The following is a 27,250-nucleotide window of genomic DNA, read 5'->3' as shown; positions in this document are numbered from 1 at the left end:
CAACTCTGAACTCTTTGCTCATTAATCATTAGTAGCTTTTTTAAGAATTTCATTTATTTTGTATATGAGCATACAAATGCCACAGCACACGTGGGGGGGACAGAGCATAAATTTTGGGAGTTGGTTCCATCCATCGACCATATGTGCCCCTGCCCTCGGGGTCAGTCAACAGGGAGCCTAGGGGAGGGAGTGAGAATGGGGGACAAGAGACACGAGAGACAGACAAGACAGGATTCTGATCAAGTCTCGTTTATTAGAAGTATCAACAGGGCTTAAGTAGGGCAGGTAGCAGAAGGGCGGGGGAGCAGAAGTTCTCCTTGGCAGGGTGTGTTCCAAGGACACAAGTCTGCAGCTGGGGGAGTCTAGGCTGCAGGCCTTGAAAATATGCTGTGCAGGAGAGAAAGCAAACACAGAGAAACAGAAACTTAACTGTCAGTCTCTAAGAATACAGTAGGAATATTAAGATGGCTTCTATTATGCTAACCTTATTTAGGGCCCTCTACAAATGTGGGTTCCTGTGCATCAACTCAAGTGTACAGTTGTGGTCAGGCGTGGCCAGTCTTGGCAGCCGACACCTTTATCCCCCGAGCCATCTCCCCAGGACCAGGGTTCAGCTCCTTTAAGTAGAGAAGGACTGAGGAAGAATTCTGTCCCAGAAGAGGCTGCAGTGTCACCTTCCAGGAAGCAGCCTGTATGGAGATTGAAGCCTCTTGGGATTTATCTGTTTCCCTCATCGTGAGTTTGAATGCCTCTGCCCGGGGGCATCTGTGCCGCAATAGGATACCCCCCACCTTCCAGCAGAGCACCCCGGTGCATCAGCCTGGTCGTTTCAGGTCTGGACTGTAACCGGGCCAGGTGGGCCATGTGGCAGCCGGCCAGGGACCTGTAAGTGACCTGAAGCCATGTCTCCTTCCCAACCTCCACTTCTCTTGTCAAATTTGGAAGTGGGGGTAAGAGCCCATCACCACCTGCAGATCCTAGAACTCCTTTGCCAGAGATTGTTCCAGAAGCAAGCATGTAACCTAGTTGTGACCACAAAAACGGAAGGGGAGCCTACTAAGAAACTTCAGGAGAGACGACATGGTTAAGAGCCCTCTTTGCGCTTGCAGAGGACACAGGCACAAATGCCAGCACCCTCACGGTGGTGTCTCACAGCCATTAATAACTCCAGTTCCAAGGAACCTCATGTCCTCTTTTACACTCTGAGAATATCAGGAATGTGTGTGACACACATCCGTGCATGCAAACCAAGCCTTCATACACATAAATACATCTTCAAAAATAAAAAAGACCCTTTTTGAAGGGTCCCCCACCTCCAGAAAAGATAGATTTCCTTCTACTGCTAGGCTGGGTCACCTGTCCCTGATACACCAATGGAAGAAATGGGTCTTGGTGAAAGGCAGAGAGATTTATTCAGTGCGATCCCATTGAAATGAAGGCATCCAGGGGCCCCACACCCATCCTCAGGGTACTGAATGACCTTTAGGCTTAAATGCAGAAGTGAAGAGCAGAGGATATGCTTAGTGAAGCCTTCCTGGGGTGACTGGTGTCCTTCAATCATTCTCAGTGCTGGTCCTGCGAGTGTCCCCAGCAGTCAGTGCCCCATCATGCACTTCTGTTCGGGGTGTGGCTTCACCCTCTGCTGTAATTATCCTCCTTGAGAGGGTGAACCGTCCTAGATTTTGCTCTTCCAGGAGTCTGAGGGGACCTCTGTGCCTTCAGTCAAAATAAAGATGTAAAATGAAGGCAGATATATCTGGCTTCCAGGGCTTGTGGGCCTGGGGAGTTGACAGTGCTTTTTCCCAAAGCGCTGCGGGCGGCCACGGAGTGTCTGCTTTGGGAGCCTGTGCCTGGCTGTGACAGCTTCCTGTGACTGTGAGGACTGGACAGGGTTGCTGAGGTGGGAAGGCTGGTTATCAGTGGTATTGGTGATCTTCTGATGCCACCTCTTGGTGACCTTCAGGTTCTTGTTAAGTGAAGTAAATAGTGGCATAGGGGTGCAAAATTTAGTCCACGTGTTGGTACTTGCATCTGAGAACAGGCCAATAGAGGGACAACCATGGTGCTACTCTGCCCCGATCCCCCAACAGGGAAGGAGATAGACCTGCCTTTGACTTTATTTATTTGTGCATGTGAGAGCACATCACGGGGGGTGTTCAAAGGCAACCTTAATTATCATTCTTAAGGTGCTGTCCTGTCCCACTCGGTAGCAGATTTATATTATTATCATTCTTAAGGTGCTGTCCTGTCCCACTCGGTAGCAGATTTATATATTATCATTCTTAAGGTGCTGTCCTGTCCCACTCGGTAGCAGATTTATATATTATTATCATTCTTAAGGTGCTGTCCTGTCCCACTCGGTAGCAGATTTATATATTTGTTTGAATGCGCGCACCATGATGAACTGGAACCCTCTGAAACCATGGGCCAATAGGAATTTCCCACCCCCTCCATCGATTCTTGTCAGTTGCTTTCATGACAGTGGTGAGAAAAGCAACTAATTTTTTAAAAATTTGTGTTTGCCGGGCGTTGGTGGCCCATGCCTTTAATCCCAGCACTCGGGAGGCAGAGACAGGCGGATCTCTGTGAGTTCGAGGCCAGCCTGGTCTACCGAGCGAGTTCCAGGACAGCCTCCAAAACAATAGAGAAACCCTGTCTCGAAAAACCAAAAAAAAATTGTGTTTACTTTTATTTGTGTGTCTGTACGTACACCACACGCATGCATGCAATACCAGAAGAGACCAGAAGGGGGAGATAGCAACAGGGGTGATGAGACCCAAATCCAATTTCTTGGAGCCATCTCTCCATCCCTGAAAACTGATTGTTTTAACCTTAGTTCTCTCCTTAAAGCTTCTGCCTCCATCTACAGTCATTTGGTGGATTTGGAGCAGACACGGCTCAGCTCCTAACAGTCACCAATTTCCACGGCAGGACATGGTTCTCTCCTCCCACTATGGCAGCCCAGGTCCAAGTTTGATAGCAAGCTTCTTTACTCTGAGCCAAGTCACTGGGTGACTGAATTTTCATAGTTCCTTCACTCAGCCTGTTGGTCTGAGAGAGCTGGGGGCAGGTGTGAGAGGCCAAGATTGAGCTCGGGAACAAATCTGCTGCAAAGGCTCTGGGGAGGTGGCCCTCGCAGGGATAGGACCCGGCTGCATCTGATGGGAAGCCGCCCCCCTCAGTGTTATCAGTGATCCTCGTGATTTAGATCCACATGTACTCCCTCCCATGTGCTCTCTTTTTCTGACAGTTGAGAAACTTTCCCGATTGGTCTAGTTTCTCCATTTTTGGAGCTTGAGCCAGAAAATCTGAAGTCAATCCAAGTTTTTTTTTACTTCATGGGGTGATTTTCACACACTACTGGATGAAATGGGGTCCACTTTATTAGGATTGTGTTAGGGAGTGTGTTCTGATCTCCAAAACCTGTGGATGAGCCTCTGGGTGGAAGGCAGGAGATTTGAATAGGAAAGGTTCCTGGAGGACTTTGTCCCCCATCCCCAAAGATATGCCTTTCAGATCTTCCGGGAGCCCCTCACCCCATTCCAGGGCCAATGGGAAGGTTTCCCTCAGTTGATGTACAATAAATATGACTATGGAAAAAAAAAAAAAGGCCAGCAGGCTGCCCTTCTGGGAGCCTGGCAGAATGAAAAATCTAGAATTGTAAATGTCAAACTCTAGGCCCCTCTGACAAGGACTGCTGAAACCTAGAAGCTGAAAACAACAACAAAACAGGAGCCGAAAAAGATTCCTCTGCCAGGCTAGCCCGGATGTCACAGGCTGGCCAACACCCTTGTCTGCAAAGTCAGGAGTCAGGCCATTTTCATGCCATGAACCCAGCAGTCCCTCCTTGCTAGACTTGAGCCTCTAATGCCTTTAGGTCCCCCCCCCCAAGTAAATCCTCCAATCTATAGGTGACACCCTGCAGCCACAGTATACATTATCTGTGGCTTTACCCTGGCGTCTTCTTGTAACTTTACTCAACAGTTTGGAAAAACAAACAATTCCATTCCGACCTTTCCGATTTCTTAGGCTTCTATGCCCCTCCCAGGCCTGTATTCCTCAGGACCCCGTTATTACAGAACTTGAGGTCACTAACTGGTGGCCCTAGGTTGGGCTCCTCTGTTTTTTTGTTTTTTGTTTTTTTCTGTTTCCCCACCTAAAAATGCTAACTTTGCTGATGACTGATGGCAATTATATACATGGCCTTTGTTTGGACTTATCTGATCTTCCTATCGAGGGTTTAATCTCAGTCTTCCTGGAAAGGCTCCGTTTGGCTGGGGGTGGGGGGGTGGGCAGCAGCTGCTGTTGAGCCCCTGCTGTGAGCTGTTTACCCCTGCGAGCCATGAAGTGGGATTGGAAGTTGCTGCATTTAAATTTCCATTAAAAAAAAAACATGCATTTATTTAGAGACTGTGTGGTGCACGCACTTGTGGAGGAGTTTAGAGAACAACTTTTGAAAGTGGTTCTCTCTTCCATTGTGAGGGGACTCCTGGAATTGAACTCAGGTCATCAGCTTTGGCAGCAAGCACCACTACCCACTGAGCCATCTGGTCAGCCCAAGTCACTTCGTGTTAAGAAAACACACACACACACACACACACACACACACACACACACACACACACACACACACACACACACCCTCCAGGGCAATATGGAAGTTTTAGGTCAGTGTTGGGAGTTCTAAATATCAGTATCTGCAGTCCCGTTAAAATATTTCATCGCTATGTGAGTGATCACTGTATAAAAATTTGGGAAGGAGGGCTGGAGAGATGACTCAGAGATTAAGAGCACTGTTTGCTCTTCTAGAGGTCCTGAGTTCAATTCCCAGCAACCACATGGTGGCTCACAACCATCTATAGTGGGATCTGATGCCTTCTGGCATGAAGGCATACATGCAGACAGAGCACGTTAAATAAATAATAAATAAATAAATAAATGTTTTTAAGAAATTTGGGAAGGAGACACAGAAGGAAGGAAATAAAAGCCCCTTCTTGGGCGGGAATCCATCAAGTGAGCAAGGTTCTGGGACCCATGGGGGAGGGGCAAGCCTTCCCGCCCTTTTCAGTGGCCAGCAATAACCACTGTAACCCTTGGGCCCCCACCCTTGTTTACAAACCGTAGCTGTATTCTCTGCGTTGCTGCGTCTGTGATCACAAGCCCTTTCAAATGTTACCTCAGAAAAATCCAAAATGCGTTTTTAAAGAAGGGGAGGGAGAGAGATGAAGAAAACTGACAAGACTCCATGCTTGCCCTACAGGCCTCTCCCCCTCCCTCCTCCCTACACCTGGAATAATGGGGAGGGGGGGAGGGGGACGGACTTTCAGCTCTAGGTGGAAATGTTGGAGGACTTATTCACTCTTGACTTCAGAATTGCACTCCCTTAATTCCTAGGCGAGGCTTCAAGCCGGATAGCCGCGCCTTCTTCATGATAATACAATTTTCTATGTTAAACAACAGATGTCAAACAGAAAAAAAAGAGTCAAGGCCTTGGCTTTTCTTCTCCTGTGGCCCTTGTTCCCCCCACCCCTCGAAAGCAGCCATTTTTTCAGTTGCCATGACAGTGGCGTAGGAGTCTATCCTTTTCCCATGCCTGCTGCATGCTAATGCGGGATCAACGCAGGCGCGTTATCCGGGGAGGCTGAGAGAGGTGCCGGGGACCCAGCCTGGCCCGGCCCGCCCTCCCCCCACACCATCCTGAGCCCCACTTTAGGGAGCCACGTAGGTAAAGCCCGAGTTTCACTTGCCTATTAACATATCAGTTACAATCAGCCGCAGAGTTACTCAAGTCCCCAGCGCGTGTTTACAAAGCAAGCCGGTCTTGCTTCCTTTGAAAAGAACAAAGGCCTCTGGAAATCATATTTGTGCATCACCTAAGCCAATCCCGCCCTAGCCCCGGAAAAAGTCACACCCGTCCACACCGAGCAGGGGACAGAAGCTGCCTGGAGAAGTCCCCAAAGTAGGAAAAAAATCGTAACATTTCCCAAAGAATCCTAACAAAGGTGACGAAGAAATCAAGAAAAAGAAGGTGGGAGGGACCTATCTGGTATGGAAAGAATCGGAATAAACCAAAGCTTTAAAACTGCGTGGGAGAGAAGGTTCGGGAACGCGGTTCTAGCCCAGGGTCACTTTCCTTGGGGCTTTCGGTCTGTGTGAAACCCTTTGTCATCCCTGAGGGAATTTGTGACTCAGAATCTTTGAGTCGGGGCCTCAGAGTTAACTGTGCTTAAACAGAGGGCGACAAAGAAAAAGGGAAGTTTTTTTTTTTTTTTTTTAAGCTGCAGAACCAGACCAGGACAGAAGCAAAATTAACCCCCAAGTGATTGATAGCATGCTTGGCGTTATCCTCCCCCCCCTTAATTTCCAACAGAATACAGCAGTGCCTGTCAACCGACTCTTCCTAATCCCTTAAAAAAAATCTTGAGTCAGTGGGCCCCTAAAATGATTGCTTCAATTGTCAATAGTTGCTTTCTTTCCCATTGTCCGGCTTTGCCAGGCATCTGGCACGTTTATTCCTTTTTTGTTATTTTGAGTTGTTCTTTTACCGTTTACCCTCAGGAAGCAGCCTTAGCTGGCTGCAGATAAGACCTCCTATCCAGATGTGCATATCAAAGGAGGAGCAGCTACTTATTAAAAACTTTCTTCTTAAGCCCAGCTCCTGTTCAAAGGAATGAGAGAGCCCGTGGCGTCGGTGACAGGCTGGTAATTCAATGCCCGTCCCCACTATGCCTGGATGGGGGGGGGGCACAGAGTATTTGGTGAGATCTGTGTTTCAAAGCTGCAAAGGGGATCTTGCAACAGCGCATCTGCCCCAGATGCGGGACGCTGACATACTGCTGGGTTTATTCTGGAGGAAATGCGTGTGCCCCAAGTGGGCAAGCAGCTATGCTGAGCAATGGATTTTGGAAGACTAAAATGATTTTTCAGAAGAGTGAAATGCATTTGTATGGAAAATATTGGATTTCAATAGCTGTCAACCCGCACTTCCTCGGGCTTTGAAAATATGATTAATAATACAAGTCACACACACAGAGCCCCAGACTGTCACCCAGCCCTGCCACTGCACTAAGGCGAGAGTGCTCTTACGAAAGCCTCTTCTGTGGGGTTTCCAAGGCACAAGTGCCGGGGCTCATGGGATGCCTCCACGGATAAAGGCACTTGCTGCCAGGTCTAATGACCTGAGTTTGAATCCTGGGACCCACAAGGTAGAAGGAGAGAACAGACTCTCAGAGGCTAGCCTCTGACTGTCACATGTGGTATCCACTCCAGAGCTGGGCAGATCAGGACAGGCAAGGGCGTGGCTAAGCCCTTCTCACTCGTTCCTTGCCCCCCCCCACCAGTTTGACTCCGAGGTCCTTCCTGCTGCAAAGGAGCTGGCTCTGTCTACACATGTCCCAGGAAATGGACAACTTTCTGGTTGCTATGACAGATTCCTGAGACTCCTTCTCTCCCTCGGTCTGGTCAGTACTGGTGGGGTCCAGAGCTGAGGGTCTCCCCGAAGGCACCAAGAGATCTGAATGTTTTAGTTACCTTGGGGACCATCTCTAGAGCACAGACATGCTCAGCTTGGCATGTGCGTGTATGCGCGCGCGCACACACACACACACACACACACACACTCTATGCATGCACACGCACATGAATTGAGAGCAGGAATTGTGTGGAGCAGGAATGGGGCTTCAGTGGCTGTCCTTTGGGCCCTAGGGACTATGGCACAGCCTGAGGCAGTAGCCATAGAATTGAATTCAGGAGCAGAATCCAGGCTCAGCAGGGACCCCAGCCAAGGTGCCACGGCCTATCTGACTTCTGACCTTAGAAACGCTGGTACAGTCCTGACCTAGCCTCACCAGCCGACTCTCCAGAAAAGACACCGTGACCTTTGGAATGCAGTTTTTCTCAGTGATCAGTCCCTAGCTGCCTATCTTTAGGGAAAGGACTGGGTAGGAGGACACCCAGGGCGAGGGACATACAGGGGGCTAGGCCTGTGCCAGCCAAGACTACTGGGCCTCAGTGTTCCCACCTGTTTAAAAACAAAAAAAAGTTGGGTTGGAATTAACTTAGTGAATTTTTCACTCAATGTGTTGGATACCCTCGGGCTACGATTTGTAAAAGTATGAAATACTAGCAACTTTCTATTGTTGTGACAAATACCTGGATGCCTGGGGACACAGCTCAGTTCAAGAAGTACTTGCTACACAAGGATGACATGTACCTGAGTTCAAACCCCAAAACCTGGGTAAAGAGACAGGCAGAGTAGTAAATGGTTATAGTCCTGTTGCAGGGAGTATAGAATATTGATGAGCTCAGTCAGAACCTGTCTCAAAAGACACACACACACACACACACACACACACACAGGGGGGGGAGTAAAAGAGAGAGAGAACAAAAGAGAAGAGAAGATAGAGAAAAAAAAGAGAGAGAGAGAGAGAGAGAGAGAGAGAGAGAGAGAGAGAGAGAGAGAGAGAGAGAATACTAGCCAGGGAAAGTGATAAACACTTTTAATCCCAGCACTCTGAAATGCAGAGACAAGCAGACAAACTTTGAGTTCAACACCAGCATGGTCTACATAGAGAGTTCTAAGCCAACTAGGACCACATAATGAGATCCTGTGTAGCCGGGCGGTGATGACGCACACCTTTAGTCCCAGCACTTGGGAAGCTGAGGCAGAGGATCTCTGTGAGCTCCAGGCCAGCCTGGTGTACAGAATGAGTTCCAGGACAGGCTCCAAAGCCACAGAGAAACCCTGTCTCAAAGCCCCCACCTCCCCCCCAAAAAAGGGCTCAGAGGTTAAGAGCACTGGATGCTCTCCCAGAGGTCCTGAGTTCAATTCCCAGCACCACATGTTGACTCACAGTCATCCATAATGAGATCTAGTGCTCTCTCCCAAATGGAGGCAGAATATTGTATACAGAATAAATAAATAAAATCTTGAGACAGAGAGAGAGACACAGAGAGAGATCCCGATTAAAATTAATAATAACTAATTGTCTTAGTTAGGGTTTCTACTGCTGTGAAGAAACACCATGACCACAAAGCAAGCTGGGGAGGAAGGGTTTATGTGGCTCACACTTTCAGATCACAGTCCATCACTGGAGGAAGTCAGGACAGGAACTCAGCAGGGCAGGAACCTGGAGGCAGGAGCTGATGCACAGGCCTTGGAGGAGTGCTGCTTACTGGCTTGCTCCCTGTGAGTAGCTCAAACTGCCTTTTTATATAACCCAGGAATGCTAGGCCAGGAATAGCCCCACCCACCATGGGCTGGGCCCTCCCCCATTGATCACTAATTGAGAAAATACCTTACAGCTGGATCTCATGGAGACATTTCCTCAACTGAGGCTCCTTCCTCCCGGATAACTCTAGTTTGTGTCAAATTGACACACAAAACCATACAGTACACTAATTTTTAGAAAGGATAAAGAGGAGGAAGAAAATAAAATAATTTCTAGGCAGCTGCTCTTCCAAAGGATCCAAGTTCAATCCCCAGCACCCACAAGGCAGCTCCCAACTGTCTGTAATTCCAGCATCAGGGGATCCAGCACCCTCACACAGACACGCATGCAGAAGAAACACAAATACACATAAAGTAAGAATAAATAAATCATAAAAAATACCATTTATAAAATAATCCAGATTTTAGCGTCAACTGCAAGGCCGTCACTCATCTGACTCTGAACATTGAATAAACAGTAGTCCCTGTCACACCAGCCTGTGTTCTGACCACCATGACTTTTATTTTGGTTTAGATAAAGCCTGTTTGGTGGGGTCCCGGAAATCTGGTTCAGAGTTAGAATCCTAGCATGATGAATTTCCATCCTAACTGCCTTCCCAGAGCACTGGATAGCCTTCCCCTCCCCTGTGAAAGATACGAGTGGGGTAACTCGTCATGTGCTAACAAGCTGCAGGGTTTGGAGCTGGCATGTGTACCTCTGAGTGGAAGAGGCCAAATGACCTCCAGATTTCATTTCAGTTTCCTATTATCTGCTTCTGAAAGGGACAACGGAGCTCTTGTTTGAACAGCTTTGGCCAGCCCAGAGGAAAAAGTGTTCATTCTGGCCACAAAGGACTTGCTTCCCATACACTGGGAATTGTTTCTTAATGCAAAGTTGGGTTCCAGAGCAGAGCCGGTGGGGGAGAAAGAAAGATTATCTGGCCTCCACGGTGAGGTGTCAATAATTGACAGGAATAAATGCCTTCCCCTCTCCCTTCTTTGCAAGTGAGAAATGCTGCCAGGTTCTCGGCCCCTTTTCCTCTGGCCTTAAACCATTACCACACAGAGTCCTGTTTGTTGGGTCAATAGAAAGACAATGAGGGAGAAACACAGGGAGTTGACTTTGTTGAAATTTTAGCTACTCAGGTCCCCTCAAAATCATACACACAAGCAAATGAACACCCTCCACACCCCCACCTCCCAACCCCCAACCCCCAAAATTGAATGCAGAACCCAATGCCCTGGGCGTGGCTTTTGTTTTAACTTCTGTACTGAGAAGAATGACACACTAAATTGTGGTTTTATGGTTATATTTAAAATAAAACACAATTGTAAAAGGAAGGAAACAAACACAGAAAGAAAAGAACAAAAACAAAACAACACAGGTCTAAGATTCCTGTCTCCATTCTGCAGAACAATTACTCAAATTAATGTTCCTTTAGTAGTAACTAAATTCTATAGTACTAGGGAATGGGACTTGAACTGGACCTTTATCCTAAAAAAAATGAAAATCAAAGCTACAAAAAGAAACTTACTTTGTGTTGTTTTTAACCAAACAACGGTCATAACTGCAACTCAGACATTATTCTCTCATTAATTCTAAGGATGCTGTTAAGCCCCTTTGTCCATTGTTTTGTTTGGTTTGACTGGTTGGTTTTACAGGGGAGAGAGAGTCCTGACCTAGTTGAGAGCCCCAGAATAGACTATCCCTTACTTTACTGTAAACTTGGGCTGATCAGACATAAAGTCAATTTTTTGAGAAAAACAAAACAAAAATATCTTTAAGAAATATGCTGCCATTTCCCCCAAAGGAGTTGTATAATCTTTTCATGTCCCAATTTTTCTTTCTCTCCTCTCCTTTTTTTTGGGGGGGGGGTTCGAGACAGTGTTTCTCTGCAGCTTTGGAGACTGTCCTGGAACTAGCGCTTGTAGACCAGGCACTGGAACTAGAGTTACAGATTTACAGATGGTGGTGAGCGGCAGCACAGGTCCTAGGAGCTGAACCAGGGTTGCTACAAAAGCAAGCAGTGCGCACTCTATTCTTTTAAATGATTATTTATTTTTATTTTATATGCATTGGTGTTTTTCCTGCATGTATGTCTGTGCAAGGGTGTCAGATCCCCGGGAAATGGAGTTACAGATGACTGTGAGCTGTCATGTGGCAGCTGGGAATCGAAGCCTGGTCCTTTAGAAAAGCAGCCAGTGCTTTTACCTGCTATCTCTCCAACCCCGCTTTTTTTGTTTAAGCTGTACTATGATAATTTTCAAATGTTTACAAACATGGACAACAAGAGCATGAGTCATTCATATCCTCCTCTTCTATCCAAGGTGGTTTTGTTTGTTTTGCTAATGTTGTTTGTGAGACAGGGTCTCACCTTGCAGTCCTGGCTGCCCTGGAGCTTACTATGTAGACCAAGCTGGCCTTAAACTCTTAACAATCCCCCTGCCTCCGTCTCCCAAGTGCTGGGATTAAAGAGGGGCACTACCACACCCAGCTATAGGTGATCTTGTAAATCCTCTTTGAAATTCTGACCAAGCCACAGGGCCTATCTACATGCCCAGGTGGATGCTTGGGAGTTAAAATTACTAAGGGGACTAGTTACTAAGCCAGAATATTCTAGGGTAGAAGTCCTTTTTGTCTTTCCTGGTTCATTTTGATCTTATATAGGCCAGGCTAGCCTCAAGCTCACTCTTCTCCTGCCTCAACATCTGAGTGTTATGATGACAGGCATGTGTCACCATGCTCATCTTTGCTTCTCCTTCCTGCCTTCCTTCCTTCCTTCCTTCCTTCCTTCCTTCTTCCTTCCTTCCTGCCTTCCTTTCTCCTTCCTTCCTTCTTTCCTTTCTTTTTCATGTATCTTTCTATATCTGTGTCTGTGTACACATATGTGTGGAGACCAGAGGCCAACCTCGGGTCCCATTCCTCTGATGCTGTCCACCATGTTTTTGAGACAGGAGGTCTCTTTTGCCTGGAGCTCAGCAAGTTGGATAATTTGGTGAGCTTATTCCCTAGGAATCTGCCTGTCTCTGTCTTCTCAGAGCTGGGATGACAAGCAGGCTCCACCAAGACTAGTTCTTCTTCCTCTTCCTCTTCCTCTTCCTCTTCCTCTTCCTCTTCTTCTTCTTCTTCTTCTTCTTCTTCTTCTTCTTCTTCTTCTTCTTCTTCTCCTCCTCCTCCTCCTCCTTCTTCCTCTTCTTCTTCTTCTTCTCCTCTTCCTCCTCCTCCTTCTCTTCCTTCTCCTCCTCCTCCTCCTCCTCCTTCTCCTCCTCCTCCTTCTCCCCCCCTTTTTTTTAAACATATCTATTTAGCATCAAAGGACAACTTGGAAGATGTGGTTGTCTCCATCACCCTATCAGTATTCACACTTGGTGTCACGTGCCTTCATCCCCTGAACTGCCTTACTGGCCCTATTAGTTTCTTTATAACAAGACCCCACCCCACCCCCATTCTAGTGAATGATAGGATTGAAGGCTTCTTCCCTGGATACTTCCAAAATGACTCCTGGGGGATGGGTACGGAAAAATCACCACAGGAACTCAGACCAATTTTTCAGAGACAGAAAATTATGGACTATAGAAAGCTAAGCCATAGCCGGGCGTTGGTGGTGCACACCTTTAATCCCAGCACTCGGGAGGCAGAGGCAGGCGGATATCTGTGAGTTCGAGACCAGCCTGGACTACCAAGCGAGTTCCAGGACAGCCTCCAAAGCCACAGAGAAACCCTGTCTCAAAAAAACCAAAAAAAAAAAAAAAAAAAAAAAAAAAAAGGAAAGAAAGCTAAGCCATAAAAAATATTCCAGAAGCCTTTTCAAGAAGAGTTTTCAAGCTCACTGTTGGTGGGAGTCACTTAAAGCAATGAGAGCCGGCAGCCTCCATCCTGCCCACTTGGCCTCCATCCTGCCCACCCCAGTCCCTCACTATCCCGCCGCCCACCGCAGCTACTATCTCGCCTGCGGCAGCCTCCCTGGATCTTTATGGGTCCAGAGAGAAGCCAGAGCTCATGGCCTTTCAAAGCCTCCCAGATTCTCAGCGCTGTATTTTAAGCTGGCATTTCCCTAGTACTTTTCATTGTGGCACGTTTTAAATTCCATGAATGACAAAGCGACCCCTGTAGCCTTCACTTGCCCATCTAATCGCTGCCACCCATAAATAACCCAGGCAATCATTCACCATGTGTCCAGCTCCCTGCGGCCTCTTTCACCCACAGCAGAGTTGCTGCAAATCGACTAAAACTTGTACAGTGTGCTAATTTATTTATTTATCATTTTGTGTTGTGTTCTTTATTGGGAGGGGAGGTGCCTGTGTGTGCACAGGTGCGCGCCTTGTGTGTGTGCACAGGGAGGCCAGATAAGGACTCTGGGTGTCTTGTGTATCGTGGTCTGCCTCCCACTAAACCTGTAGCAGGACATCAGGGCTGAGCCTATAAGCTAGGTAATAGAGTGCTCTCCCAGCATGCATGGAGGCCCTGGGTCTATTATATGTCTATAATCCTTGCGATTTAGAGGTAGAGGCAGGAGCATCAGAATTCCAACACTATTCAGTGACTTCAAGGCTACCCTGGACTAGGCTGGGGAGATATGTGGTGATATATTGTTTATGATTTGTCAAAACCACTGGAAATCAAAATAGCAAAGCAGTCATACTAGTTAGCTATAGAAGCCAGGCAGTGGTGGCACAGACCTTTCATCCCAAGACCCAGGAGACAAAGGCAGATGGATCTTTGAGAGTTCAAGGCCACCAACGGCTACACGAGATTGAATCAGTTTAAAAGAGGAAGAGAGCTCATGCCTTTAATTCCAGTAATAGAGAAGTATAAAAGATAAGAGCAGGGGGGCTGGAGAGATGGCTCAGAGGTTAAGAGCACTGGCTGCTCTCCCAGAGGACCTGAGTTCAATCCCTGGCAACCCCATGGTGGTTCACAACCATCTGTAATGAGATCTGGCACCCTCTTCTGGCAGGCAGGGATACATGCAGACAAAACACTGTACACATAATCAATAGATCTTAAAAAAAAAAAAAGATAGAACAGGGTCTTTGGTAGTCAGTCTCTCGCCAGTCACACTGAGGAGAGGCAGCAGAGTCTGAGACTTGGAGACAGGATCACCTTTCTGTCTGAGGGAGAGTGAGAGCTAGTGGCCAGCTGCTTTGCTTCTCTGATCTTCAGCTTGGAGCTTGAATCCCAGTATCTGTGCCTGGGTCTTTTATGTTTCGTGTTACAGAGATGCCTCTGTCAGTCTAGTACTTTCTGCAAGAGGACCTGTGTGCATAGCTCCAGAAACGGGGAGCGCGTCCCGTCTTTCCAGTGCCGGGAGGGGAGATGAGAAGTTCCTAGAAATCCAGCTAAACCATCAAACCTTCACTGAGGGGCCTGCCTGTAATAAAGTGGAGGCTGGAGCGCTAGGCACCTCCATGCAGAGTCATTACCGCTCTTGCAGGGGAATTGGGCAGTTTCCAATACCTACATGGCTGCTCACTGGTGCCCATAACTCCAGTTTTAGGGGATCCAAAGCCCAATTCTGACCTCTGTGGGCACCAGGCATCCATGTGGTATACAGACATATGCAAAGGCAAAAACATTCATCTGAATAAAAAATACAAATAAATAAATCCTAAATGACAACAAAAAGCAGATAGCAATTGAAGAAGACACCTGCTGTCCACCTCTGCCCTCCACAGGCATCTGCACACCTGTGCGCACCCTCTCCAGATACACAAACACACACAGGAAAACATACAAATAAAAAAGAACTAAAGGGGCTAGTTTGATGGCTCAAGTGGGTAAAGGTGCTAAAGTCTGAGGACTGAGTTCAATCCCTGGAGCTCACACATAGAAGGAGAGAACTCACTCTCAAATTTCCTCTCACACTCACACAATGTGATAACATACATCTGTCCCATGCAACCAAACACACCACACACATATACACATCACATGCCACACACACCACACACACATCACACACACACACACACACACCATACACACACCACACCTTACACATACATATACCACACACACACACCATACACATACACACACCACACATATACACACACTACACAACACAACACAACACATACACACACACCACACCTTACACATACATATACCACACACCATACACACACACACCACACACACACACAGCACACACACACAAATCACACACATACACACACCACACACACCACACCAAACCACACACACACCACACCTCATACATACATATACCACACACCACACACACATACAGCACACCACACACACACCACACCACACACCACACACATACACACACACATACCACACACACCACACACATACCACACCACACATACACAAATGTAGGGAGAGGCAGAGAGACTGCTTAGCGGTTAGAAACGTTTTCCAGAAAGTATTGACAACCTGAGTTTGATTCCCTGCTGTCACAAGGTGTCAGGAGAAAATCAACTTCTGTGAGTTGTTCCCTGACTCCTCAGGCACCCCATGACACTCGTGCCTGCATCCATGCACGCACACACAAATAAATAAAATATAATTTTTATGTAAAAATATCTCAATAAATTTAAAAAATATATGTTTTTTTTTAATTCAGGCTGGTGAGATGACTCATTAGGTAAAGCGCTTGTTTGTCACCAAACCAAAGGACCCAGTTAGTGGAGAGCACATGCTCCTGAAAGTTGCCCTCTGACCTGCACACATACACCATGGTATGAGAACACACACGCACACATAAGATGTAATAAAAGTAACAAAAAATGTTGTCTTACAAGAAATATTGGAAAGCAGGAAGGAAGGAAGGAAGGAAGGAAGGAGGGAAGGAAGGAAGGAAGGAAGGAAGGAGACCTCTCTGTTTTCAGATCAGAACAAATCTAGATCCAGCACCGAGGTGTGAAGATCCCTGGGAGGACACTTCCCTCTGGGACTGTCAGTTCCCAGCCAGCTGACTGCAGATTTGGAGTCTGTTAGGAACGCTGTCTGTTGAGGCTCTCCTGGAATCCCCTTCCCAGTTCTCCGTGCCCGAGGCTGCTCTGTGACTGCCACCCAGCCTGGCAGTGTCCCCACACCTGCCCAGGCCTGAATCGCCGTGACCACTTAGTAAACACTTTTATGAGACACACACCCCTTAACGACTTCCAGGGCAGTGAAGGGGGTAGGGGTGGGTCTCTGGCCTCCCCTCCCCCTCCTGAGTCACTCCTCCCAGGATGATTCCGTTTTCACATTTGCCATCCTTGTTCCTTGTTTCTTTTTTCTCTCTTTCGAAGCTCATAAACACTCTGGCCATTTTTACCAGTGTCTAAAAGATATTTATGACCAAATATGGAAAACGTGTGAGAATTAGCGCTTAGGGGAGAGAAAATTCTGCGCAGAACCCCTCAGCAGGCCCAGCCTGAGTGTGCAAATATGTCCCTCTGGCTAGTTATGGGTTGGATGCGGAACTATTTACTGTCGCTCAGTAAGGGGTGGCCCTGCAGGGCTTTAATGGCCATCAGCTTCCTGTTTGGACGTTTTTTTTTTTTTTTTAAATAGCATTTGTAGGCTGTAGAGCGAAGGAAGCAGAATAAAAAGATGTCGGACCCAGGTTAATCAAAATCCATTTTGACACTCTTGATGGCCTCCCCAGACTAAGGTTCTCACCGGCTTTGTATTGACAGACGCCATTTGCTCCTTTACGACGTGACAATAAAACCCTCAGCCTTGCTCAGGCTACAGTCCTTTCCCTCTACAGACAGGAAAGAAGCAAATGGCTCAGAGCCCCCCCCCCCACCGCACAGCAGGCATATTTTCATTAACGATGATAACTTTACGAGGTATGGAGAAGCACTCAGAGGAGCAGGGCAATCTGGAGAAAGGGAACCCCACGGACTTCTGCTTCTGTGCACCCCAAAGTAGTTACATTTGCTAAATGACCCAGATTTTTAGGCCATTACACAAGAGAGAAGCCACATTCTTGAACAGAGAATGGGCTTGCCAGCAAAATCCTGCACATATATATATATTAGAGCATCTCTTTTCACAGGGTGGTGGTGGTGCACGCTTTTAGTCCCAGCACTTGGGAGGCAGAGGCAGGTGGATCTCTGTGAGTTCCAGGACAGCCTCCAAAGCCATAGAGAAACCCTGTCTCGGAAAAAAAAAAAAAGGAAGAAGAAGAAGAGGAAGAGGAGGAGGAAGAAGAGGAGGAGGAGGAGGAGGAAGAGGAAGGAGGGAAAGAACATCTCCTTTCAGCCCTAACAAAGGAAGCCTGTCAGTAAACACAACACCGGGCTCCTTCCCTGGCCATTGTGTCATTTGCATAGAAGAGCAGAGCTGCAAGGGACACAGAAGGGCTTTCCTAGGAGGCAGGTGACACTCGGGGTTCAAGCTGTGGCACAGAGATTTCATTCATTCTTTCATTCATTCATTCATTAGACATTTAACAGTGACTACCTGGTATCTTTTTTTTGTGTGGGGGGGTGAGGGTTTGTGACAAGGTTTCTCTGTATTGTTTTGGAGGCTGTCCTGGAACTCACTCTGTAGCCCAGGCTGGCCTCGAACTCACAGAGATCCACCTGCCTCTGCCTCCCGAGTGCTGGGATTAAAGGCGTGCACCACCAATGCCAGGCTTCCTTTAAAATCTTTTACTGGTGTTGTTTTGGTTTGATTTTAGGATCCCAAATCTTCCCAGCAGAGTCAGTTCTATGTAGGAGACTAATTAAAAGTTGGTTTGAGCAGGTTGACCATTCATTTGGCTTACGTGACAAAAGGCTGACAATTCTTTCCCCTTGAATCAGTTTAATGATTGGCCTGGGGACTTCTGGTTTTGTTTTTCTGGTTTTCCTGCTGAATGCACAATTTGCTTATCACTAGGATGAAGATTGCTGCTCAAGAAAGGGAAATGAGAGAGAGAGACAGACAGACAGACAGACAGACAGACAGAGACAGAGCTCATGTATATAGAGAGCATCAGGCATAGTGACCCACTCTGGTAACCCCAACCCCAAGAGAACTGCAGCCTGGGTAACACATAGGGACCCCCACTGCAGGGGGGGGAGGGGAGGAAGAGAGATCCTGGGTGAACAGAGGCGCTATTACATATGACATATTTTACACTGCGGTCCACAGAAGCAATCCCCCCACCACTGTGAGAAAGCAAACAAAATTAGCTAAAGCGAAGGAGCCCAGCCTGTTGGAGTGGCCGACTGCTCTCCCAGAGACCCTGGAGTCCAGCCTGCAGTTGGTTGACGGTTGACGTTCCCTCACAGGAGAGGGTCCTCACCTGAGATTCCAGCACATCTCGGCCTCTTGTAAGTCGGTCTGCCCTAACTGCGAGGTCCTCGTGGCCTCAGGGCCTCACTGCCTCAGGTAGAAAGTAACCTGAGCTGGGAACTCTGGGAACTCCATCCATGCCTCTGTGAGGAAGCCGCCATCCATTGCCTTGTGGTCATCCACCGGCTTATGCGTCACCCCTCACTCACGTAAGCCCAGGAAACTCACTGGTTCCCCAAGAATGACACTTCGGTTTTCAGGTGCCTGTAAGGAGGAGAGGATGTGGTTTGCACCTTCCCAGGGGAAAGTGTACCTGAGGGCTACTTCAGGACAAGGCCTGAGGGTACGTCTCAGCTGCTTATCTGCTGTGTAATAGGGCAAGGGCAGAGATGGGGTTGAGAGGCCACATGGGATTCTTTCGTTATATCCCACGTTTGTGTGTTTGTGTGTGTGTATGTGTTTGTGTGTGTGTTGGTGTGTTTGTGTATGTGTTTGTGTGTGTGTTTGTGTGTGTGTTTGCGTGTGTGTGTATGTTTGTGTTTGTGTGAGTGTTTGTATGTGTGTTTGCATGTGTTTGTGTGTGTGTTTGCGTGTGTGTATGTTTGTGTTTGTGTGAGTGTTTGTATGTGTGTTTGCGTGTGTTTGTGTGTGTGTTTGTGTGTGTGTTTGCGTGTGTGTATGTTTGTGTTTGTGTGAGTGTTTGTATGTGTGTTTGCGTGTGTTTGTGTGTGTGTGTGTTTGCGTGTGTGTGTTTGTGTGTGTGTGTGTGTGTGTGTGTGTGTGTGTGTGTGAGCCAGTTACTCTTGGAAAGGCCATGGACTGGAATGCACAGTGAGTTCTCACCTCTCCCCTGTGAGGAATCAGATCTCGCTCTCTCCCTTTTGTTCTTTTTTGTTTATTTACTTACTTATTTTTATTTATTTAGACAGGGCGCCACTTCATCCAAACTCCACTCAAACTCACTATGTAGCCCAGGCTGGCCATGAAGCCCTAGCATTGCAGGTACCCACTTTCCTTCTTTCCTTCTTACTGAAGATCAGTATTGGTGTCCATTCTTCCTGGGCGATTTTTGAGTGAAAACCCTGACAAGCAATGAAACCAGCCAACCCTGTACAATCTGTCACTGTCCCCAGAACGACAAACACCCATTCCACATATCACTTAAACAAACATTCCATCCATGAGGGTGAGCTCAGATGACAACGCACTGGTTAATTTGTGAGAGCTTAGGTTCTAAATTAATAATAGTAGTAGCAGTTGTTTTAAGAGCTCGCTAAATTCAGGGACCAGCGGTCTTAACTCACAATCACCACACACACAACCTCACATACACAGAATTAAAAATCATTAAAAATTAGTCCTAGTGGTGGTGGCGCTCGCCTTTAATCCCAACACACTGGAGGCAGGGCAGAGGCAGACAGACTTCTGAGTTTGAGGCCAGCCTGGTCTATAAAGCAAGTACCAGGACAGCCAGGGCTACACAGAGAAACTCTGTTTTGAAAAAGCAAACAAAAAAGATATGAAGTTCCTATTGTAAAATCTCATTCTGTCCAGATAACCGTGGGTCCTACTGCTGAAAGACAAACTATGATTTGAATTCTAGCCTAAGGCATTCACTTGGTAGAGAGGGGTTCAGTTTGGTTGCGGATTATGAGTCTTCCAAAATCCCTTTATGGATATCACTTGCGGATGTGCTGAGTCGCATGCATTTAACAGTGCTGTCCTTTTCTGTTTGTTTGTTTGTTTGCTTGCTTGCTTTTTGAGACAGGGTTTCTCTGTGGCTTAGGAGGTTGTCCTCCAGAGTGCTAGGATGCATACCACCAACAGAGCTGCCTTTTAAGGCCTGAGAGCCATCAGGAAGCCCTAGAGAAAGCTGCTGTTCTGGTGTTGGCCTCGGGAGCCAACTGCTTATCCTCCTCCTTCAAGACAAACTCTCCAACAGCCCAGGCTAGCCCTGTCGTTATATAGCCGAGGATGACCCTGAATGTCCGAGCTTCCTGCCCTTGACTTCAAAGAGCTATGGATCACAGGTGTGTGCCACGACACCTGGTTTATGGGGTGCTGGGGACCGAACCGGGGGTTTCCTGAATGCTGGGCCAGTGTTCTAGGAACTGAGGTGTTAATACTTCCTTACCTACTGTCCAGCTCTCTCATAGTTCATCTGCCTGGAAAATTAACTGATCATACCACAGTAGTGACATCTGCCCATTTTCTTGAACAGCATCTAACAGTCACCCTGCTGCCGTCTCATCACTACCCAATCAGAAACAGTGTAACAGCCACCCTGCTCATCACTACCCAATCAGAAATGGTGTAACAGCCACCCTGCTTCTATCTTACTACCGCCCTGTTGCCTGCTCCCTTTCTGGAGACTAAACAGAGAATGTTTGAAAAGTCGTGGTTGAGCCGGGCGTTGGTGGCGCAAGCCTTTAATCCCAGCACTCGGGAGGCAGAGGCAGGCGGATCTCTGTGAGTTCGAGGCCAGTCTGGTCTACAGGGCAAGTTCCAGGACAGCCTCCAAAGCAAAACAGAGAAACCCTGCCTCAAAAAAACAAGAAAGAAAGAAAGAAAGAAAGAAAGAAAGAAAGAAAGAAAGAAAGAAAGAAAGAAAGAAAGAAAGAAAGAAAGAAAGAAAGAAAGAAAGAAAAGTCATAGTTGAGTTCATAGGGTTGTCGCAATATCTGAATCCAGACAGATTCTTGGCAGGTAAAAAGAAGGCTCTGTGAGCGCAGTTGGAGCATTGCACGACCAGATTCAAAGTCAGGCTCACGTCAGGCTCACTGAGCCAGAGGGAACAGATTCAAAGTCAGGCTCACTGAGTCACAGGGAACAGGCGAAACAAGAGAGGAAGACAGTGGCCGAGGGATACTTTAAAAAAATAACTTATTTAAATTTATTTTATAGGCACTAGTGGGAAGGTGTCTGATCCCCTGGAATCAGAGTTACAGACAGGTGTGAGCTGCCGTGTGGGTGCTGGGAATTGAACCAGGGTCCTCTGGAAGAGCAAACAGTGCTCTTAACCACTGAGCCATCTCTCCAGCCCTCTCAGGAACACTTTTTTCCCCTCAAAATATAACTACATATTTAAATCATCCTCAACAAGCCAGGCATGGGGACATAGGTCTGTAACCCCAACACTATGGAGGCAGAGGTAGGAGAATCAGGAATTCAAGGTCATCCTTGACTACTTAGTGACTTTGAGGCTAGCCTGAGCTACATAAAGCCCTGTTACAAATAGAAAACCTAATTAATCCGTTAATTAAAAATCACTTTCCTAAGCTAGGTATGGTGGCTAGTCTGAAGCTCATCTGGGCTGCATACTGGAGACATCTCAAAACAATGAAAAAAAAAGAATAAATAACAGCCCATGTTTGTAATACAACGAGTATGCTAAGCAGTGACATAGTGAATATGCTAAGAGGGCACCTGGAGTTTGCTGGGCACTCTCAGAAGCTCCTCTGGTTTCTAGATCTCTCCTTAGCATTCCTTTTGAAACAGCTCAGACCTGTAGAAAGGCCAGGGAAGATCCTATCTCAAAAGCCCCGGTGGTTGGATCACCTGTCATGATGATGGCAGTCACCATGTTTGCTTTGGGTCCAGGGACTGACCAGACTCACCCATGCCTGGCTTCTGAGATGAGAGGAGATTATGTGTGTTCAGGGAAAACTGTAAACACCATGTGTCATTTATGTGTCCTTAGGAATTTGAAATTATAGCCTGTGAGTTGTCACTAAACCCCTCTGGTTATGTAGCTAAAACAGGATTTTTATATAACCACAGTGCTCCCCAAATATCCTCCTCCTCTTCCTCTTTTTCATTTTTTTTTGAGACAAGGTCTCCCCATGTAGCCCAGGCTAGCCTCACCCTCATAGCCCTCTCTCCTGAGTGCTGGCTTGACAGGTATTCACCACCATACCCAGTTTGTCCTAAATATCTTTTCCATCTGGTTCATTCAGTTCATGTTTGATCATCATCAGAAGGCTGAAATTGGCTTGGTTTATTCAGCCCTGAGTAGCTCATTACCTGTGGGTGAGGTCTTTACCTAGTTTCAATTGCGCTTATTTATTCCTATGTGTGTTTGTGTGTGCATGTGTGTGTGAGGGTGTGGTGTGTGTGTGTGCGCGCGTGTGCTGTGTGTACCGAGTATGAGTTAGTGTGTGTTGGGGGTGGGGTGTGTGCTCTTACGTGTTTGAGACCAGAGTTGCTCTCTCCTCCTTCCGTCATGTGCCTCCTGAGGACGGACCTCAGGGGCCAGTGCCTCTGCCCACTAAGCAGCCTCTCCAGCCCCTTCTCTGCTTTTTTATCAGTAGAATAATTCTATGGATCTCAGGGACAGTGTGCTGTTTCAACAGGGGATACAGATGTGGACTCAACGGTTCGATTCCTTAATGTCTGTAGGAACTGTGAGTGAGGCTTGTGTTCCGTGACTCTGTGCGTGAGCACACATGAGTAGGTGGGTGAGTCCACTCACATACGTGTGCTCAGAGACCGCAATAGGAGTCGGTGTGTCATCCTCAGTCACTCATGTCCCTATTGTCTTTAGCTACGGTCTCTCACTGAATTATTTTCTCCTTTCCTTTGCCCTTCTTCTTTCCTTCCTTCCTTTTTTTTCTTCTTCTTTTTGTTTTTTTTTTTTTTTTTTTTAGTTTTCATGAGACAGGGTTTCTCTCTAGCTTTTGGAGCCTGTCCTGGAACCCGCTCTGTAGGCCAGGCTGGTCTCGAACTCACAGAGATCCACCTGCCTCTGCCTCCCGAGTGCTGGAATTAAAGGTGTGCACCACCAACGCCCGGCTTTTATTCAGTTTTTTAATATATATGTTTCTCTATGTACCAGGCTGGCCTTGAACTCACAGAGTTCCAACCTTCCACTGCCACCTAGTGCAGGGATTAAAAGGTGTGTGCCAACAAACCCAACTTCTCACTGATCTCTAAGCTCACAATTGTGGTTAGGCCAGTTGGCCAGCGAGCTCTCAGAATCCACCTGTCTCACCCCCCAATGCCGGGGTTGCAGGCAAAGCAGCCTTGCCAGTCTCTTACATGGCTGCCCAGGCTTCAGACTCCAGTCCTTGTGCTTGCGGGTGAGGACTTTTACCCACTGAGCCATCTCCCAGCTCTGTGTCTGCCTCCACTCCCGCTTTATTTTGGTGCTGTGAGAGAAGCGAACCGAGGGTGTCGTACATGCCAGGCAGGTGTTCTACCACTGAGCTACCCAGTCACTGTGCATCCTTGTTAAAAATCAAAAGAAGGCCAGGAACCATGGGGTATACCTGTAATCCCAACACTCAGGAGGCCTGGGCAGGAGGGTTGTGAGTTGGACCAGTCTGGGTTACATAGTGAAATGATAGCTCAAAAAAAGAAAGAGAGAGGGAGGGAGGGAGGGAGGGAGGGAGAGAGGGAGGGAGGGAGAGAGGGAGGAAAGAAGGAAGAAGGGAGGGAGGGAAGGAGGGAGGGAGGGAGGGAGGGAGGAAGGAAGGAAGGAAAGAAGGAAAGGAGGGAGGGAGGGAGGGAGGGAGGGAGGGAGGGAGGGAGGGAGGGAGGGAGGGAGGGAGGGAGGGAGGGAGGAAAAGTCTGGTGGTGGTGCTCACCTTTAACCCAGTACTCAGGAGGCCGAGGCAGGTGAATCTCTGTGAGTTCAATGCCAGCCTGGTCTGTAGAGTTCCAGGACAGCCAGGGCTACACAGAGAAACCTGTTTCAAAACAAAAGAGAGTCAGGAGTGGTGGCGCACACCTTTAATCCCAGCACTCAAGAGGCAGAGGCAGGCAGATTCTGTGAGTTCGAGGCCAGCCTGGTCTACAGAGCGAGTTCTAGGACAGCCAGAGATGCACAGAGAAACTCTGCCTCAAACAACAAAACTCCAAAACGAAAAAAAAATTCCTGGAAAGCCAGGCCTACACAGTGGGACCTAGTCTAAAAAGACAGACAGACAGACTAGTTCTCTCCCAGTTCACTACGTTTCTTTCTTCCATGACACACATTTGAAGAGTCCTAGGCAATTCTCCTACATAGGATCTTGCCCTCAGGTCAATTAGGGGCATGTTAAGCCTGGGTCCCATCGCCAGGTAACAAATATGGCAGAACCACCTTCTGGGCCTGAGGGCATAAAGTGCTTGCTGTACTAGCATGAGGACCTGAGTTCGAATCCCCAGTACCCACAGGAAAAGTCATTTCTTATGAGGAATCGTCCTTTTGACTTTTTGACAGTTAACATTTAGGAGGTGGGCATAGTAGCCCACATCATTAACCCCAGCACTTGGGAGGCTGAGGCAGGAGGATTGCAATAAGTGTGAGGCTAGTCTGGGCTATTAGTGAGACCCTGTCTCAAAAGATAAAGGAGAAAAAAAATGTTGTGTACTCTCTAATCCAAGGCTACCTGGATTGTACAAGGAGTTCATAGCTTGCTGGGTTACTTTAGGGGTCCCAAAATAAAAAGCAAGATTAAAGTCTGCAGTCTATTTCAGTGGTAGAACACTTTAAGACTTTCTTTTTTTAACCATGAGTATGATATGAGTGTTTTGCCTCCATGCTCTTGGAGGCCAGAGCAGGGTGCCAGGTCCCCTGGAAGTTGAGCCACAGACAGTTGTGCGTCACCATGTGGACAATGGGACATGAATGTAAGTCCTTGCAGGAACAGTCAGGGGAGCGAGTTCCAGGACAGCCTCCAGAGCAATACAAAGAAACCCTGTCTCGAAAAACCAAAAAAAAAAAAAAAAAAAAAAAAAAAAAGAAAAGAAAAAAGAAAGAAAGAAAGAAAGAAAAGAAAAAGAACAGTCAGGGCTCTTAACCACATCTCTCCAGACCCAGCATTTTCTTTCTTTCTTTTAATAATTTATTTAACTTTATTTTATGTGCACTGGTGTGAAGGTGTCAGATCCCCTGGAACTGGAGTTTCAGACAGTTGTGAGCTGCCATGTGGGTGCTGGGAATTGAACCCAGGGTCATTTTCTTTCTTTCTTTCTTTTTTTCTTTCTTTCTTTTTTTCTTTCTTTCTTTCTTTCTTTCTTTCTTTCTTTCTTTCTTTCTTTCTTTTTTTGGTTTTTCAAGACAGGGTTTCTCTGTATTGTTTTGGAGGCTGTCCTGTAACTCACAGAGATCCGCCTGCCTCTGCCTCCCGAGTGCTGGGATTAAAGGCTTGTGCCACCACCGCCCGGCTAGCATTTTCTTAATATGCAGGAAATCCACAATAATGGGAGAGATTGGGGTGCTCTTGCCACGTTACTCACTGATGATAAAAAGCACAGTGAGACCCAAACCAGCCTCGTGCACACTCAACACAGTGACTTAGTCCCATGTTCCCACACCCAGAGTTGGTTTATTAAGTCTGTCACCTCAGGACATTCCAGATGATGTGACAATTGCCTCCCAGAGGTTAAACTGCCCAGTGACTCCCAGGTTTCTTTCTTTCCCTTGTCACCTTAATGTCATGGTGACCTTTGTGGGACAGTGGGGGTCGTGTGCTTCCGCACCAAGCTTCCTGATTGCCAGGGTTTGTGAGCACCGGAAGGGCATTTGATTTGCAGACATCAGCTGAGCTGCGTCAGACCAGTGATCTACAGATATGGTGTTTGGAATACATCATTAAGGGTTGGGTGTAGCAGGAATAATAAAAACCCTGAGACTGACATTGGGGCTCACGCTGAAGATCAGAAAAGCAAAGCTCTGGCTGTCCTGGCACTCGCTCTGTACACCAGGCTGGCCTTAGATCCTCCTGCACCTGCCTCCTGAGGCTGGGATTAAAACCATGTGCCACCACACCCTGCAACATTTTGTTTTGTTTTGTTTTTTTGGTTTTTTGAGACAGCGATTCTCTGTGGCTTTGGAGGCTGTCCTGGAACTCACTCTGTATATCATCAGGCGGACCTCAAACTCAGAGATCTGCCTGCCTCTGCCTCCAGAGTGCTGTGGGATAGAAGGTATATGCCCTCCAGCACTTTTAATGTTATTTTTTTTTTTTTGAGACAGTAGCTAACTCTGTAGCCCAGGCTAGCCTCAGAGCCCTGGTTCTCCTGCGTCAGCCTCTGGAATCCTGAGATTATAAATTTGTGCCACCACTCCTGACTTCCCACCTTCATTTTATGAGTTCCTGCTGTCCTGTGGAGAAACCTGGCAAGACAGCTTTGGGCCGGGCGTTGGTGGCGCACGCCTTTAATCCCAGCACTCGGGAGGCAGAGGTAAGCGGGTCTCTGTGAGTTCGAGACCAGCCTGGTCTACAAGAGCGAGTTCCAGGACAGTCTGCAAAGCCACAGAGAAACCCTGTCTCAAAAACAAAGCAAAAATCTGGATCTGGGCATGAACCAAATGAACATGGGTAGATAAAGAGAGGGCCTTCCAGGACCTAGCTCTCTCTAGGCAGCACTAATATAGAGGTTGCCTATGAACCAGGAGGAAACTAAGCAAACATCCTATTCTGGAAGTTCAGAAGGTATTTCCAGAAGTTTCTGGACTAGCTCAATAAATTAAGAAAGATGCTGCTGCTGGGCAGAGCAGTACACACCTGTAATCTCAGCACTCAGTGATTTCCAGGCCAGCCTGTGTTATAGAGGAAGTTCTAGGCCTCCGGGCCGGTGTATCAAGACTGTCTCAGAGGAAGATAGGAGTTGGGGAAGGAGGGAGAGAGAAAAAGCAGAGAAAGAAGAGAAAGGTAATTTCTGAGAACTGAGCAATGGCTATGATAGGCTGTGGGTAGAGTCCACGTCTTCATTCCCCTCCAGCTGACAATGCTATCCTGTCTTCATTCAAAATGCTAGGGACACTAGCAAGGGTGTGCAGAGGTCCACAGCAACCAAACTACCCTGCT

At 47.3% G+C, this 27,250-nt stretch overlaps 1 long non-coding RNA gene across 1 annotated transcript; it reads right to left on the bottom strand.

Annotated features, from left to right (window-relative positions):
- Positions 1 to 347: 347 nt before the first annotated feature.
- LOC121134436 lies at positions 348 to 20,700 on the bottom strand. The gene is made up of 3 exons (XR_005871516.1): positions 20,590 to 20,700; positions 18,466 to 18,719; positions 348 to 387 (listed from the first exon to the last, which is right to left on the bottom strand). It is a non-coding gene; the product is annotated as an uncharacterized LOC121134436 (long non-coding RNA).
- Between the last annotated feature and the right edge of the window lie 6,550 nt (positions 20,701 to 27,250).

This window comes from Mesocricetus auratus, unplaced genomic scaffold, assembly GCF_017639785.1.
Source record: "Mesocricetus auratus isolate SY011 unplaced genomic scaffold, BCM_Maur_2.0 Super-Scaffold_100028, whole genome shotgun sequence".
NCBI classification, from domain to species: domain Eukaryota; kingdom Metazoa; phylum Chordata; class Mammalia; order Rodentia; family Cricetidae; genus Mesocricetus; species Mesocricetus auratus.
Note: the sequence above shows the minus strand (reverse complement) of the source record. Positions and strands in the feature narration are given on the sequence as shown.